This window comes from Amblyomma americanum, chromosome 3 (genome assembly GCF_052857255.1).
Source record: "Amblyomma americanum isolate KBUSLIRL-KWMA chromosome 3, ASM5285725v1, whole genome shotgun sequence".
Lineage (NCBI taxonomy): Eukaryota > Metazoa > Arthropoda > Arachnida > Ixodida > Ixodidae > Amblyomma > Amblyomma americanum.
Window position 1 is genome coordinate 123,380,745 of NC_135499.1, and position 11,842 is coordinate 123,392,586.

Sequence of the window (11,842 nt, forward strand, 5' to 3'; positions counted from 1 at the left end):
CGAAAGCTGGGCACCAAACGACCAACCCCCTTGTCACTTGGTAGCTGGTCTCCCGCTGAGCTTGCCACGCTGAGTCGAGGGCATCTCTTTTGTGACCGAGACCGCTACCCTCCCACGCTCTAAAGGTGTCTGGGAGGGCACGCACAAGTGCGCAAAGTGGTGACAACGCTCAAACGAGAACGGTGCGAGTGAAGATTCGATGAACTAAATTGATGTTCACAAGCTTGGGAAAGTAACAACTGTCCTCGATGAACATCGAGGTATTGAACTGGTTTATCTAGGAGAGAACGCATCTATCTAGGGCAAGAAGTGATCGCCTATATATATATATATATATATATATATATATATATATATATATATATATATATATATATATATATATATAGAAGCCAACAGTCACCGAAACCAAGGTGCATAGGAGAATGTTTCTATTTTTTATTTTTTTTAATATCTAGTGTCAATCAATTAGTTTTTAAAGAAAATTACTTATAAAGCAGCAGAAAAAACAACCATGCCGCAGGTGGGATCCGAACCCACGACCTCCGAATATCGCGTCCGGTGCTCTTACCAACTGAGCTACGGCGACGGCTGTCCAATCTGCTGCTTTCGTGGGTATTTATGTTTTGCGTGTAAGCGAACCTTGAGAGTGTTCACCAGCGCCACCCTCGTCCATAGCGGTGGACGTAGCACGTCCTGTAATACCGCAAATGTGACGTAGAACGTCATCTAACGACGAGGGCGGAAACTGTGCGAGAGCCCTCTTATACTACCTATGACATAAAGTAATTTTCTTTAAAAAAACTAATTGATTGACACAAGATATTAAAAAAAAATAGAAACATTCCCCTATGCACCTTGGTTTCGGTGGCTGTTGGCTTCCTTAATCTGTTTGTCAAACGAGCCCCTCACTTCATTTTCCATGTCTGCTAATAGCTTAACGGGGGTCTCGGTTCTGGCAGTCTTGATGCCATAGGTAGTATAAGAGGGCTCTCGCACAGTTTCTGCCCTCGTCGTTAGATGACGTTATACGTCACACTTGTGGTATTACAGGACGTGCTACGTCCACCGCTATGGACGAGGGTGGCGCTGGTGAACACTCTCAAGGTTCGCTTACACACAAAACATAAATACCCACGAAAGCAGCAGATTGGACAGCCGTCGCCGTAGCTCAGTTGGTAAGAGCACCGGACGCAATATTCGGAGGTAGTGGGTTCGGATCCCACCGGCGGCATGGTTGTTTTTTCTGCTGCTTTATAAGTAATTTTCTTTTAAAAACTAATTGATTGACACTAGATATTAAAGAAATAAATAAAGAAATAGAAACATTCCCCTATGCACCTTGGTTTCGGTGACTGTTGGCTTCCTTAATGTTTTTCAAACGAGCCCCTCACTTCATTTCCCATGTCTGCTAATATATATATATATATATATATATATATATATATATATATATATATATATATATCCGAGCCACAGCGTGGAAATAGCCATGCGAAAAAGAATGAGGTGTGGGTGGAGTGCACATGTTTCGAGAGGAAGAGGAAGACGACGCTGCTCGATCTGTTGTCACCTCAGCTCAGTAATTTTGCCTTGTTTTCTAGTTATTAACTAGGTTATTTCCATCCTTGGAAGACGGCCGCGTCTTTAAGGCGGTACTGTCCCTACGGGAAGGGTACGGCAGCTCCGGCGCCGGGATCCTTAGAGGGACAGCGCCATCCGAAGGAGCCCAGTGGGGCGGAGGCGGCCATGGCATCACATGGCGGGGATCTGCCAGTCATCAGGGACGTCCAGCAGTGCATTGCGTCATCATCGCTCAGTGGGGACGACTCAACTATCGTCGCCTCTGACGAGGAAGTGGCTGACATGGCGGAAATGGACAACGATGGTTTCAAATTGGTGAGTCATCGGAAGCACCGGACAGTCGGCATCCCAGTGATAGTTCAGCCAAAAGAGAAAGGTGTTGACTTCAGAGAGTGGAACCCTATCAGGCTGTTCGATGATATTAAAGTACTACTGGGTTCTGCTCCGATTCGCAGTCGCTTCACAACGCAAGGGGCTCTTCATCTAGATATCTCAACAGAAGAGCAAGTAGACATTCTTCTGCGGTGCTCTCAGATCGGTGTCATACGAGTTCAAGCCCGGTTGCCACACTCCTACATGACTAACACATGTGTTATAAGGGGAGTGCCAGTGTGGTACTCGGAAAGTGCCCTTCTTGACTACTTGAAACCGCAAGGAGTTCTGAACGTGCGACGGTTAATGCGCCAGATGGAGCTTGGAGAACAACAATGGGTAGCGAAGCCTACAAACTCTATTGTGCTAACGTTTGCTCCCAACACCGAGCGCCCTGGAATAATTGACGTTGGTTTCACCAAACATGCAGTCCACGAGTTCGTTGAAACTCCTCCCCGGTGCTTCAGGTGCCACCGCTTTGGACATGTAGCGAGAGTTTGCAACAAAGATCAACGTTGCAAGCTGTGTGGTGGTGGCCATGATTACAAAGAGTGCAAGGCAGACTTTGCTTGCGCTAATTGTGGAGGTGACCATCCAGCGAGTTTCAGTGGCTGCACGTTCCGTGTAAGCGCCTTACACCGTCGCAAGTCATTCATTAGTGGCCCCAAACCACAACCTACTGAGAAGCCGATACATGGAGGTGAAGAGTTCCCTGCGCTCGAGTCGGAAGCTCGGGACGTGGTAGCAAGCGACGTCGCTGCACGGCCTGATCCGAGCAAGTCGGCAACGGCCTCCGAGGGTGAGCTGGCTGTTCGATCTGCTTCTGCAAAAAGTGTCCATGTTCCTCAGCGACCAGATCACAGCAAGACTCGACAACATGGAGGACATCCCTTTGCCTTAAAAGAGATGCAGACACCAGCTACCGTGGCCAAGAGTGGGTCCCAGTCCCCGTCTTTTGTCGAAGTGGTGCGCCAGTGCGTGCAGCAAAATAAGGAGCTTAAAAGCCGGAATCTCTCCGACCTTCTACGCGTTTTGTTTGATGTCCTGCGTTCATATAGCCAAGCGATGCAGCCTGGCACTTTGAAGAACTTTATACAGCTGGTGCTTTTCTTTGAGACCTTGATCACCGCCTTCGCAGAGAACTTCAACTCATAGATGGCTAGTTTTCTTCAACCTGTTGCAAATAAAAACCCTAGAAAAGTGCCGTTTATCATGCAATGTAACTGCGCTGGGATTATAAGTCGATTAGCAGAACTAAAATTGTTCTTTAAAGAGACCTGTGTTCCAGTACTGGCCCTCTCGGAGGCTGGCTTGCCAAGCGGGAGGTCTTTGCCGGGATACGTCGCCCACAAGAATTGCAGCATAAAGTCTTTTCCCGCAGGAATTGCCGCCCTTTACATACGAAGGGAGATTCCTCATGTGGTTTTGAACGTCACCGATCTTTGCACCGACAGTATTGAGGTAGTGGCTGTGAGGATTCGGCTCGCCTTCCGAACTCTGTCCATTGCATCAGTCTACGTGTCCCCGCGGAAGAAGGTCGATTTGGCTTTGTTCCTCCAGCAACTTTGTGACCGCTGCCCAGCACCCAGAATCATCTGCGGTGACTTAACGCCCACCACCCTGCCTGGGGTGACAGGAACACAGATCCTCGCGGACGCCAACTTGTAGAAGTCATCGACAGTTTGGACCTGTGCGTGGCCAATGACGGAAGTCCCACTTTCTTTCGGCCTCCAACCTCACCCACATCTATAGACCTAACCTTACATTCACCTGACGTCCGTGTGCAGTGGTCAACTAGAGCTGACCGAATGGGAAGTGATCACTACCCGATATTTGTGTTTACTGCCGACTTCCATCTGCGTGGTCCTAAAATTTGCCATGTTGTTAATTGGGACAAATACAGGGAGCACTTAGCCTGTGTTTCCGGTGATGTGACAGACAAAATGATTTATGCTAAGATGGCTGCTACCACGGCGCTCAAGCTACCTGATCATTTTCCGACTCCGGATTTAAATCTCGGGAACCTATGCGCAGCGCGCAGAAGGGCGGAGGGACAACTGTTGCGGAAGAAGGACGACAGAGCCTTGAAGACAACTTTCAACAGGCTCAACTCTGCCATTAGACGTCATGCGAACAAGCTCTGTAGGTCTCAGTGGGCATCCTTTTGCGCTAGTTTGACTGTTTTCTCACCGATAACGAGAATTTGGCGTGTCGTTGGCAGTCTTGCTGGTGGCTCTCGTCCGAGTAAACCTTTCGAGGCGCTTGCATTGCGCACGCAGAAACATCTCGTGTGCTTGGCAGAGGAATTTGCGGATGCATTTGTAAATTCCAGACCAGACATTCATCCCTGCGCTCTGCCTGCTACGTCTCCGTCTGTTATGGACGCCCCGTTCACACTTCGAGAACTACAGACAGCGCTCCGCAGCCTGCGGCGTCGCTGTGCACCACCAATCAAATGTTACAGAACCTGCCTCTGGAACACCGGAAGATGCTCCTAACGTATCTCAATCGAGTGTGGGAGTCTGGTGACGTTCCCCCTTCATGGAAGGTGGCTTGTGTAGTCCCACTGCTGAAGGCCAACAAAGAGATGACAGATGCGGCCTCGTAACGTCCTGTATCGCTGACGTCGTGTGTGGCTAAGCTCATGGAGAAGATGGCAAGTAAGCGTTTGTCTTGGTGGCTTGAGGATAGAAGGGCACTGCCAACATGCATGACTGGATTCCGCACAGGTTTAAGCGCGCAAGATAGCGTCCTGGACTTGATAATAATAATAATAATAATAATAATAATAATAATAATAATAATAATAATAATAATAATAATAATAATAATAATAATAATAATAATAATAATAATTGGTTTTTGGGGAAAGGAAATGGCGCAGTATCTGTCTCATATATATTTGGACACCTGAGCCGCGCCGTAAGGGAAGGGATATAGGAAGGAGTGAAAGAAGAATGGAAGAATAGGTGCCGTTGTGGAGGGCTCCGGAATAATTTTGACCACCTGGGGATCTTTAACGTGCACTGACATCGCACAGCACACGGGCGCCTTAGCGTTTTTCCTCCATAAAAACGCAGCCGCCGCGGTCGGGTTCGAACCCGGGAACTCCGGATCAGTAGTCGAGCGCCCTAACCACTGAGCCACCGCGGCGGGGCACGACTTGATAAGCCACATTGAACATCAGAGTGCTTTTGGACTTTCAACACTAGCTATTTTCCTAGACATATCAAAGGCTTATGATAGCGTCCTCCAGAGCTCAATACTGAATAGTCTGCAGGTCATAGGCGTACAGGGCTATCTTCTGAGATTCATTCACTCATTTCTCAGAGATCGTAAATTTCGAGTGCGGTTAGGCAGTACAATGAGCTCCGAAAGGGCGGTATCGCGAGGGGTACCTCAGAGTAGTGTCCTGTCCACAACGCTCTTTAATGTTGTCATGGCTGGTCTTCCCGCGAAAGTGCAAAAACATTGTAGGCATGTCCTTATGTCGATATATGCAGACGACATTTGTCTTTGGTTAACCGGATATCAACACAAACGCTTAGCTCTATTAGCGCGACAGGCCGTGCTTTCAGTTAAAAGTTACCTTCAAGGTGTTGGGTTGACTCTCTCGGTGGAAAAATCTGGCTTCGTCCTGTTTCCAGGTAGGGGACGACGGTATGCGCGGCTGAGCATAGACCTTGATCAGTCTTGCCTTCGTCAGGTTAACCACATACGTTTTTTGGGCGTCACTATTGACTCACGTCTACAGTGGCGACGAGCTGTGGACTCGATTGTGGCTTCACTATCTTCGCGTCTCAATGTGCTTCGTAGAGTTGCTAGTGAGCAATGGGGAAACCATCCTGCTTCAATGATCAGGCTTCACGATGCCCTGGTGGCAAGTCGCATAATGTACCAGCTCCCTTTAATTTCCCCCTCGGTATCGCAACTGGAACGCCTTGAGGTTTTGCACAGAATGGGACTAAGGAGGGCTCTCGGCGTTCCGCAGGCTGCTGCAAACAATGCAGTACTGTATGAGTCTCAATCGAAACCTCTTCGGCTAGCCGCTTCACAAAGACTTTTGCTGCAAATTGGCCGCCTCAGAGAGACTGTTGCCGGGAGAGCGCTTCTACAGCGCCTTCGAAAGAGATCTGAGTCCCGGGCGTACTTGGCTTTAAATACTCTTCGTTCTCTGGGTCTCGACCTTCGAGATCGACCTAAGACGTTGAAGCCACCTTGGTCCTTTCCGAGCCTCGATTGTTCCTTGACAATTCCCCACGTTCGCGCTAAGCGGAATTCTCCTTTAGCGGCAATGCGTTCGCTCGTATTGGAACATCTTGAGACCGAATATGCCAGTCATCTTCAAATTTTTACAGACGGCTCTGTGGACAAGGTCAGAAGATCTAGTGCAGCTGCTTTTCATATTCCGTCTTTGAAGTATGATTGGTCTGTTCGTTTTACTAAAGTCGTGTCCTCCACAATGGCCGAAAGCGTTGCCATTGAGGCAGCTCTAAAGAAGCTACGGTGTTGTACGCCTCAACCTACTGTCATAATTACGGATTCAAAATCTGCACTTCAAAGGTTAGAGTATGGGTTCCCCACTGATGCCTTGAGTCTTAGATCCCTACGTTTGGTGCAGAATCTACATAGCAAAGGCCTCTCTATACGTTTTCAATGGGTGCCCTCGCACATAGGTGTCTTAGGCAACGAGATAGCAGACAACCTCGCCCATACAGCTCTCTCCGGGATTCCAGTACATAGAGTCCCTCATGAAGTCAAGCAAATGTTCAGAGATGTGGTGTTGTGCCACTTCAGTTCTTTGTGGAGCTCTCCTCATCAGCCATGTGTGACCAAGGGTCTCAAAAGGTACCAAGCCACTTTGCTGCACCGCGTTCGCACGGATTCTGCTCGTACGCCGACGTGGATGTATAAGACTGGCCTATCGTTGTCACCATTGTGTTCAACGTGGGGTGTGTGTGGTGACATAGACCATTACCTCTTGTGTTGTACTTTGTACAACGCGGAACGGGCTATGTTATTCGGATCCCTCAAGAAGGCAGTTCCTCACAGTTCTCTTCAGGACATTGTTTTCCCGCGCGGGAGCCAGTCGAGTAGAAGGGATGCTTCTCGCCTTCTTCTACTTTACCTGCAGGACACGGATTTGGCCTCCACATGGTGACCTCAGGAGTGTCTATTTGGGTTTTTGCGGACAGTGTTTCTGTGATTTCTATTTAAGTATCGCTACGGTGGAGCAATTGCCGGCAGCAACTGCAAGGCTAATTCCCACCGGTAGTTTACAACCACTCAACTGCACATGTTTCGTACACTCAGCTACTCACGCATAATGCTGAAACTTGGACGCCAGCAAAAAATTGGTTCGGTTTTTTGAGGGAAAGGAAATGGCGCAGTATCTGTCTCATATATCGTTGGACACCTGAACCGCGCCGCGCCGTAAGGGAAAGGATAAAGGAGGGAGTGAAAGAAGAAAGGAAGAGATAGGTGCCGTAGTGGAGGGCTCCGGAATAATTTCGACCACCTGGGGATCTTTAACGTGCACTGACGTCGCACAGCACACGGGCGCCTTAGCGTTTTTCCTCCATAAAAACGCAGCCGCCGCGGTCGGGTTCGAACCCGGGAACTCCGGATCAGTAGTCGAGCGCCCTAACCACTGAGCCACCGCGGCGGGGCAAGGCAAAAAAGCTCGAAACTTATTTAGGAGCAGCGGAGTAAGCTGTGGAAAGGGAAATGATACGGAAAAGTATATAGATAGAACGAGAGCAGGATGGGCTAAAGAAAACAAACGCAAGTTAATGGATAACTTATCTTACATCAAGGAGAGGGAATGAACATATGGCCAGGGCATGCAACGCGGCGAGCCAATAAACGATGATTTGTTAGAGAAGCGGTGTGGATTTTAAGGGGGAAAACACAGCAGGGGTGGCAGAAAATCTGCTGGGCAGCTAAGATGAGCGCGGGGATAGGGCCACCGCCGCTGGCACAGGACACAGTTGGCTGGAAATCAACGGGAGGGCCTATGCGTTGCAGGGGATGTGTAGTAGGGATGCTGCTGCTGTTGATGATGATGGCAATTATGGCACGTGTGTTTTTCATTTCTGGGACAACATTTAGAGGGACCGTTCTGGAAATTATTTTTCGGGAAACAGCGCTGTTGTTTCATTTCACGTGACTCTCACTGTGCAAGGAAAAAGCGGGAATCACCTTTGCACGTGCAAGATTTCTTTTCACCGGGCAATTTTACGCGAATCACGATACTTGACCCTTCACCCGAGAAAAGCAGCGGAAAAGGCTGCAAGAAGTTTTCGCTACTATCCATTGAATGGAAAGAGAAGACACATCACGTGGTAACGCAGCTGTGATATTCTCACGCGTTAAATGCACAATAAGGACAACTCCGTCCAATTATTATTCTCAGTAAAAACTTATTCTCTCTTTCTGCTATGTTGACGTTTGTCAGGCAGGAAAAGACGCGCTTATCTTTGAGAAAACCGGATTTAAAAATCATGCCGCCTGTCAGTTGAGACTGGTGACGTCCCCACCGAAAAGGACGGGTCGCCACCGTTTTGAAGGGAATGGCGGTGTAGCGTAGCCTCTGGGATTCGCCCAAGACAATCGGTGCCCATTCGCGATTCACGAAATCGGCCAGAGATGGCGAAACTTGTATTCCATTTCTTGATATTTTCTTGCTTATAGAAGCTCCATTTTCGATGAGTGTGGTCTCTTTGTGATTATAACGCGGCATCTTATCGACACAGGCCAAGTCCTATTTCTGCTCACGCTCCCTTTAAAAAGGATGAATTAAGCATGAAAATAAAGAAAAAAGAGAGAACTTGAGGAGAGAAACTTCTACATTCATGAGGCTTTAAAGAACAGGAAATACGCGATGAATAAGCCTACTTTGATGAATTACAGTGAGGGCACCTGCCGCACATCGCTTCCGAATCCTACTTGGATACTAGGAGAGGAGAGACGGCGTAGGACTTATTTGAGAGACTTCAAGCGGGACTTTAATTTAATAAGGCAACACACACACAGGTTAAAAACGCACAATAGTGGGTCATAGTAGGAAAGCAAGGTCATTCTTCGGGTTGGCGGCTGTTTTGGGATTCAGGTTGTCGTGACCACACGCTCATCATACCTTAGAGTCTGTCGTTCAAACGACGGTCGTGGTTTGAAAACTTTTAATAATACAGTCGAAGTTTACGGTCCTTGTCGGCCTTGGAGGTCACAGCTGGGGCACAAGGTTGCATGGGTGGCTTGCAGTTATTACCAGTGTGTCATGCAGAACCCTGAGCGGGTCAAGCAGGACATAAAATCATTGTGCACGAAAAAAACTTTTGTCACAGGCTGATGAAGCCGTGAACAAAGTGCGATTTATGTAAAATAGCTCACGAGGTACATTAGGGTACTCATATTCCTAAAAGGCAAAGTGGTCTGACATAACGAAGTGCTGGCTACCAGTGAGCGTCAAGTGAACGCGCTATATGGAAACAACAAATGCGACGACCAAGAGGTGCCCACAGGGGAGCGGCGACATCGTCGTTAGCTCCCGCGTCCTTCAAGGAAGCCTCGGTGCTGAAGTGTGTCTTGGCGCTGCTGATCTTCTGACTGCCTCTGCTTCTTCTGGCCTGTCGTCAACTCCTGGTGAGGCCTTTCCGCGAGTGGGGGATTTGGCCAGGTTTTTCCCCTTTTTGATGTGGGCGTCATACCTCTTTAGGCTTAGGGCAATGGCTATGTCTTCCCCGGGCGCAGGTCTGGTAACCTCGTTCGCCAGAGTGTTGGCTGAAAACATGCCGCTAAAATCTTTTTCCAACAGCGGTGTCAAGCTTATCCCTGTGGCGCTGGTCCCTGTAGGAGATGGTTTCATTAAGATCAGAAACTCGCGTATAATCCATCAGCAGCTGTGAAGGCTGCGACCAGCCACTATCTTGAGATTTCGGAGGTTCGACCATTTGGCAAAAGAGGAATTTTGTGCAGACCACCTGATTTGTATTGCGTTGCAGACTTGTTGCAGTGCACTTCTTTCGTCTCACTCCCGGTGAAAGCGCTTATTCCTGAGCAACTTGCCTGCGCAAAAGGAATAATCCGCGGTGTGGATCCTTCCGCTACGCCAGAAGAAATTCTTGGAGATTTCCATGATGCCGCTGTTGGCATCCTCTCAGCTTACCGCTGCAACAGTGAGGCTGGAGGCTCTCGTATTCCAACTGAGTCTGTTATAGCGACTTTTGCGGGATCCTCTTGCCAATGTGAAATCAAAGTCTGGCCCATTGTATACCGTGTTGACCCACTGCAGCCCCGACCATTACAGTGTGACAAGTGCTGACGTTTTGGTCACAGTGGTAAATCTTGCAAGTCGGCAACGCGCTGCCGCTTTTGCGGCGGTGATCAGGCTTCAGACGTATGCACTTGTGAGTCGTTTAGCTGATGCCTTTGCCACTCTGATCACGCTGCTGACGATCCCACCTGCCCGAAGCGTGCCGATGAACAGTCTGTCTTGGACATTATTCAGCGCGAACGGCGTTCGCGCGCGGATGCTTATGCCTTTCTTAACAGACGATAGAACTTGTACGCAAATGTTGTCCGCACGACCGCTGCCGACGTGGAGACAAGCTTAACAAAGTCGGATGTCGCTGCGGTGGAGAAGGCTGTTGCTAGTGTACTTGACCGCATGATCAGTATGTTCAGTGATGAATTACCCCAATTAATTTCCGCGCAGGCTGCTTCATCGGCGTTAAGTAACCTAACCTCGTATGCCGGTTCTCCCTCCTATGTAACTGTTGACAATATTCAACCAACCACCTCTTCTGCCTCCACGCCTGTGGGTGTAAATGTCTCTCACCCAGTCCCCCTCTCTAACGCTTGTGAGTCAGATGTTGAAATGACGTCTGCATCTCAGAAGCATCGTGCTTTTTCTCCTCCTTCTAAATCAGACCATCCGCATGTCAACACCGTGAAAGGTTCGCCAGGAACTGCTAAAAATCAGACCTTTTGAAAGAGGCTGTTGCTGCCTCATTTTCAAAACAGTAATCATGGCGGGTATTTCTGTTCTCCAGTGAATTTCGTCCTATCGCATCTTCTTTCCACGATTTGCAGGCAGCTTAATCTTAAATTTTCTCCACATTATATTTTACTACAAGAATCGTGGCTCTCTACGAATCGTCCTTTTACAATTAAAAGCTACTCTGTTTTTAGAGCTGATCGCCCAAACGGCAGGGGTGGGGGCTTGTTAACATTTATTTCAACAAAACTGTTCCATCGTGCTAAAGTGTCTCATAAATTTATGCAACTTGATTGTGACATTCTTGCAGTTGACATCCTTGTGCCGCAGTGTGCCCCTGTTACAGTAGCGAGTATCTACTTCCCCGCCGGTGTCCGTAGGAGGGATGGGCTAGATGCTTTACTTCGCAACAACAAAAATGTAGTTCTGGCTGGGGACTTCAATTCGAATCATGTTATATGGTGTTTCGGGACAGACTACAGCGGGCAGTTACTTTCGTCTTGGATGTCAGCAGATGGTGTGTGCTGTTTCGACATTCGCGCCATAACTTACACGAGGGCCAATTCTCGTTCAGCTATTCATTTAACGTTAGCTGTCAATGGCGTTGGGGTACCTTTGTGGTCTACAATTGATTACGGTACGTCAAGTGACCACTACCCAATCACTTTCACTAGTGCATGCAGCCCGCTTAGGGCGACTGGTTATGCACAAAAATTAGTCGATAATACACTGTTCAAGACACTTCTAGGTGAGGCTTTCTCGTCGGGTGTTTCCTTGGATAAATCTGACCGGGATCCTCAAGTTTTAACTTCCGTGTTAGACGCCACTTGGCGACCAGTCTTTACGGTTCAGTCAACCGTTAAAAATAAGACTCCTTCGAGCTCGTGG

At 48.4% G+C, this 11,842-nt stretch overlaps 1 non-coding gene across 1 annotated transcript; it reads left to right on the top strand.

Moving 5' to 3' along the window:
• Nucleotides 1–1,160: 1,160 nt before the first annotated feature.
• TRNAL-CAA (transfer RNA leucine (anticodon CAA)) lies at nucleotides 1,161–1,234 on the top strand. Its single transcript has one exon. It is a non-coding gene; the product is annotated as a tRNA-Leu (tRNA).
• Nucleotides 1,235–11,842: the final 10,608 nt, after the last annotated feature.